Source organism: Cryptomeria japonica, chromosome 7 (assembly GCF_030272615.1).
Source record: "Cryptomeria japonica chromosome 7, Sugi_1.0, whole genome shotgun sequence".
Classification (NCBI taxonomy): Eukaryota; Viridiplantae; Streptophyta; class Pinopsida; order Cupressales; family Cupressaceae; genus Cryptomeria; species Cryptomeria japonica.
This window is the reverse complement of record NC_081411.1, coordinates 628,060,227-628,066,226: the sequence shown is the minus strand read 5'-3', so window position 1 is coordinate 628,066,226 and position 6,000 is coordinate 628,060,227.

Sequence of the window (6,000 nt, the reverse complement as noted above, 5' to 3'; positions counted from 1 at the left end):
ATCCTCATATGTCAAAAAAAAACATCACCATATTCTTGACAAAGGTTGATAAAAATATTTTGATCTATTTGGGAACATACCTTTCCCAAGTTGAGAGATCTTCCATCCACCATTGAGACTGATCTGTAGTCTCCTTTCCTTGCATCCAGGTTCATAGCTCTTCCTTTCATTTGATCATCAGTATTGAAGATCCCCTCCAAGGTGATCAATCCCTTGGACAACTTGTTTGAGCTGAGCTACATAATTTGATCTCCATATTGATCTTGCAAGAGGGCTTGCTTCTTGTGTGAGAAGTCTGCCTCATCTTGTAAAAAGTTTGCAATTTGCTAATTTGAGTCAAAGACCTGCCAATTCATTTGGTTATTAGGCACTGTAGTTTTCACCACAAGTCTAATTTGATGTTCTTTCTCTATTACAACATGATATGGAATGTCATGCTGAGCACCCACTTCTTCTAATCTATCAATATGTTTATTCTGATTTCTAGGGATGCTAGAAATATTGAAGGCTTCAAACCCTTTAATTAGATCCCATGCTCTATGTTTGTAGGACCTGAGAAGGTTGTTCTTTTTTATGCTCTGAGCTTTAATCTGATTAACAACCAGCTCACTATCTCCATACGCCTTTAAGGATTTTATCCTTCTTCTTTGTGTCATTTGGAGACCTAAAATCAAAGTTTCATACTCAGCTACATTGTTATTGTAGCTAAAATGAAGTCCGAAAGAAAAGTAGTATTTCTCCCCTTTATGAGAAATCAATAGTACACCACACCCACACCATATTTGGTCCTTGATCCATCAAAGAATATAACCCATAATCCATGCATGTCACTATTTTCCTTTGAAAGATTGGGAATAGGGGTGTGTTCTTCATGAATACAATATGTACCAAGGCTGGTGCCATTGACCTTATCACTTGGGTCAAACTGAAATGTATTTGCCCACTCATCAAGTAGGCAATCAAGAACTTCTTCTAACTAAGTTGTAAGCTCTCTAACTGAAACAATAGTTTTATCATTATGGAGGGTGCAATTCATGTTGATAGGGCTTGAGGTATAGGGCTCAATATGATCTTTGGTAATAGGCTCAACCTTGATGGTAAATTTTGTACCATCCTTTGTTCTAAACAACATATAAGACCAATCAAAAGATAGGTAGCCACCTATCTTAGTAGTAAATTCCATAGATAGACAAATGGAAAAGTAGGCTGAGAGATCAGTGACTGAGATATCTTACAACACACTGCAACCTGGGCATACATGCAAGGTCAAATTTAGGCCCTTAATGAACCCAATAGTCTGAACTGAGGTACCATAAATTTGCACAACACCCCTTGATATAGGCTCATATTTAATCCTTAGGCAGTTAGATACTCCCTTAGGCACAACTAAACTACTAGCCCTACTATCTATCATACAATTTTGGACAATATTATTCCCTATGATCAAGGAAAGATAGAAGGGAGAAGGATTACTGATTTTTCTTGAATTATCTACCTCTAAAGGTTGTACTCAACTTGTAGGAGTCAAAGAGCTGCAACCTTTTGATGTCACCTCTGCAACATTTATTTCCTTCAATGCTTCTTGGAGTAAGTCTCTCTGAGATGAGATAGAAAGATCATTCCACATAGAGATATTAAGCCTACCCTTTTTCATTTGCTCCACTATATTAAAAGGAATGCCAACCTTAGCAAAGACCTTTGTAGCAACAAGGTCTAGCTTTGATACTGTACAAGCCTTAGGTGGTTCCCCTTTTTTGACATTTTGTGTCAAGTCCTGATCTTTAGTTGGAGTAGCCACCTTATCAGATGCCTTTGGCATTGAAGATTGTATGATAACTTGTGAAACTTGGGCTACTATGGTAGAAGTAGAATTAGGGTCTATGGCCCTTCTCTTGGATCTTGTATTGCTAGCCACATTGTCACTACTTGTTTGATTCATTCCACAAAAAATAGTCTCTTGCCAGTTCATGAAAGAAGAATCTCCTTGCATATGGTTTGCACAATCCCCAAATTGTTGTTTCCTAGAAGATGTTGGTTCATTTTGTGTCACTAAGGCTTGAGAAAACTCACCATTATGATATGAGGTTTGATTACGTGTATGATTGCATTGACCACACCATTCTTTCTCTGGAGAAAGATTGTTTTTTATTGGTACCAAGGTTTTTGAGGTACTTGCAGCTGTGGGATTTAAATTATTCAGGGGCCTAACATTACTCCATTGATTTTTCCCTTGAAATTTAGATCCCTGTTGATAGTTTTTATTTGATGGTTGGTAGGGCTTGTTGGCCTACAAAAACTATCTTTTGACTGAAACTAAGTCATTTCCAAATCCCTGTATCTGTCCGTGTAAAGGGTTAATCAATTTTTGCATTGAGGCCTATAGAGAGGCCTTGAGATCTTGAATCTCTGAATATAATGGATAAGGCATAGGCATGAGTAAATCACTTTTTGATGCCATTGGTATTGGTGCCAAAGTAGGCTGTTGTGCAGGGAGCTTCTGGGAACAAGGGCATTGGAGGTCTAGGAGACAACTTCCCAGCCTGTATTAAGCAATTTTTTACCCTCATGGTAGTGTCATAAGCCGCTGGAAGATTATCTCCTTCCATTGACTGAATCATTGCAGCAATATCATTATTTAAAGCCCTACGGAAATACAAGAATGCATGATTTGAAGAGGGCTTTACCAATGCTATGAATATCCCATGTCTTTTGAAATCTATAGTTGAAGTCAACCAATGAACTCATGGGGTACTCTCTTAATGGTTGTTAGTTGCTCAATTAGTGACAAATGGTCACTCTTATCTACAAAGTGATTGCATAATTTTTCTCCCAATTCATCCCAGTTGTGAATGAAATCATAAGGCAGAACCCTATACCATTGTAGGGATTTTCCCTTGAAAGATGAGGCAAGAAGTCTCACTACAATATTATCTTCTGCTATATTAGACACCATGCAGATGCTTGCCACATCTTAAACGTGTTCATCTGGGGTAATAGAGGTTTCCCCAATAAAGAATGGTATGGCTTTTAGAGCCACAACTGGGATATCATTCTTTTGGGATAATACTTAAGGGTTTCCATCATTAAAGGTGACAAATGTATGTGCTCTAGGGATTTCCATGGAAAATAGTGGCCTATTGATATGAATGGTAGGGCCTTTAGGTTGTGCTAATGTTTAAAATGGAGGGGTAGAATGGGATCTTAGGGGTGTGGATGTTTCCTCTTGGTTTCCCCTAATAGATGACAAAGAATGCCCACCTCCTCTTCTTCTAGAAATAGAACTTGGAAGCTCAATGTATTGGAAATTACCTCTAGAAGATGCTCTAGTTTGTATTCTTGGCATGAAAGCGACAACTTGATATCACTAAGAGATTGAAATTGTTCCTCAAAGTTGCCAAGTGCTGAATATGATTGCCTCCAAAGGCTAGATTGCTAAGAGCAACACTAAATCATTAGCAAATTAATTGAAATGTGGGTCCCACCTAAGGTGCCAAAAAATGTGGGATGATCGGTGGCTTGAATTGGATATGTCTGATGGAAAAATATTCCTTGAATACTTATAGAATTAGTCCCACTGAGTGTGCCAAAAACTACTGTCACAAAAGTCTACACCCTTGATGAACTCTTGAGCTCATCAAACCTGTGACACATTGAAACAACCTCCAAGTGTGGGACCTTACATAATGTGAGTTTGAGTCTTTGGAGAAGGCCAACTTCCTTATCAATCCAAATGCGGGTGTTGGACCAACACAACACATATAAATCTATTCTACTAATATGAGGGGGAAAAGAGGAAGAAGGACTGCTTGAAAGGAAAAGGGGGTTTGCACCCAGATTGAAAGATTGATCCTCCCTACCTATAACTGCATAAAACATCAATAATAACTACTCAAAGGATGCACAAGTTTCTACCTAAATCAATTCCCTATTGTATAAGTGAAGGTTGGAATTCTTGTAACATGGCAAGAGGAACTGAAATCAATTCACAGATGACATCCAAAGATGGATCAACACAATCAACTAAGCTAAGGAAACAAATGAAGATGTATTCAAACAAGAAGGTAAAGACATTACATAATTTATAAGAAATAAACCAAGGAAAAACAATTAATTCTATTAATGCAAAAGCAAGACAATTTTTTACAAATCATATTAAACATGTATCCTGAGATAGAAAAGACAAGATCCTGAAAAATAGGCTTACAAAATTACCTTTGTAGTTCAGGCATAACTCAAATTAAACTGTAGTTAGTGATGAGCCTAAATAATGGCTCTATTTTGATGGATTTTTGATATGATACTCTTGTCTAGGTCTTATGATTAGATGAAATTTGGATTATAATACTCTCCTAAGTTGATACCTTTTAAGTGTTTCTAAAACTGGTTTAACTTATACATAAGGATGTCTTATAATGGTTTTAAATGATCTATCTATGCAAATATCTAAAATCAATTATAAATATGGTTTACATTATATCATGTTAGCAATAGTATATACACATGTTTGTTGTGCACATTAATATTATGATGCAGGGTCAGCAAAGGTGAAGTAAAGACTAAATGGTGGTTTAAAGGAGCATCAAGTATATAACTACAATGCAGACCCAATCAGAGAAATGCAATAATGACCGAAACCACTTGACAGGTTCTTCAACAAACTGATTTATGAAAACATTTATAACTTTTCTTAGTGGAGCTAAGATCTAGGAAGCGAGTCATGCTATATTTTCTCAGCTACAAGACATATGTTGTTCTGTTTTCCTACGCTGACTTCTTCTTCTCTTGTTAATAAATCCTATTCACCTATTTCGTAGGAATGTGGTCGATCAGTTAGAAGTTTGTTATATTTTTTCCTATAAATAAAGGGATCTCTCTCCTCTCGGGGATAGTAGAGAACGACCATAATATTTTGTAATACACAGTCTTTTGGTATTTTATGTATATTTCACAGTCAAGATGAAATAAAGAGATTGATATGATTTTGAATGCTTAAATAATTATAATCTGCAATTCTGGAGATACTCACTCAAGGGGGCCCACTTGGTGAGTAAATCCTTTTTATGTTCTAGTTAGTTTTCATAATTCTGTAGTAGTTGTTTCTATAATTATCTGTTCCTGTAGCCATTGGAAACAGTTCCCGTGTCTCTTCCTACAGCCACAACAACAGAGTAGTTCTTGCTGCTCACCATAACTTTATCATTTAACAATAGCTGTTTAAAGTAATTTCTAGTTTTAAGATTAAGTATTAGCTTATTAAGATTTCGTGTGTTTACTTTAGAAGAATTTCCTTTCCTGAAATAAAATAGAATGGTTGCAATATGAACTTGGTGCACATACAATACTAGCCCATTTCACGTTTATGTCCTTGGTTGATAAATAAACAAGCCTTTGCCATAGGAAATTTAGCTATTCAAGGATATTCAATCTCTGAATTATGTTTTATTACCTAGTTTCCATTCAGGTTGTGAGGACCAACATTTTTGGCACCATTGTCGGGGATGGTGCCAAGCTAAGAACCTGTTGTAAACCATAAGTTTCTAAGTTTTCCTAATTATCTCTTTGAGTTTTCTTCATTAATTTGCATGCATAGGAGGAGAAGAGATGCAATAGGAAGATTTATTCCCTCACATTCCACTCAAGATATAAGATTAGATGAAGCACCTGAAGTAAACCCTTTTTCAAAAAACTTATGTGCTAAATAGAGGTGTTTTTAATTCATCAGAAGGAGACCTAGAATTCCTGAACAAACCCCCTGAACAAATTGTTTTACCTCTAGTCATTTATCAGGGACCAATGACAACAAATCCTCCACCTCCATCTGTAAACCCAACATTTGAGTTTCCCATTCCTGACCAGCATGATAATGCAAATTTGAAAACATACCAGCTTCTTCACTTCCAAAATTTCATGGATTGGTAATAGAAGATCCATACACCTTTTTGTTTTAATTTGATATCCTTTGCAAAAGTTATGATTATACCACTGGCGCTCATAAAATTA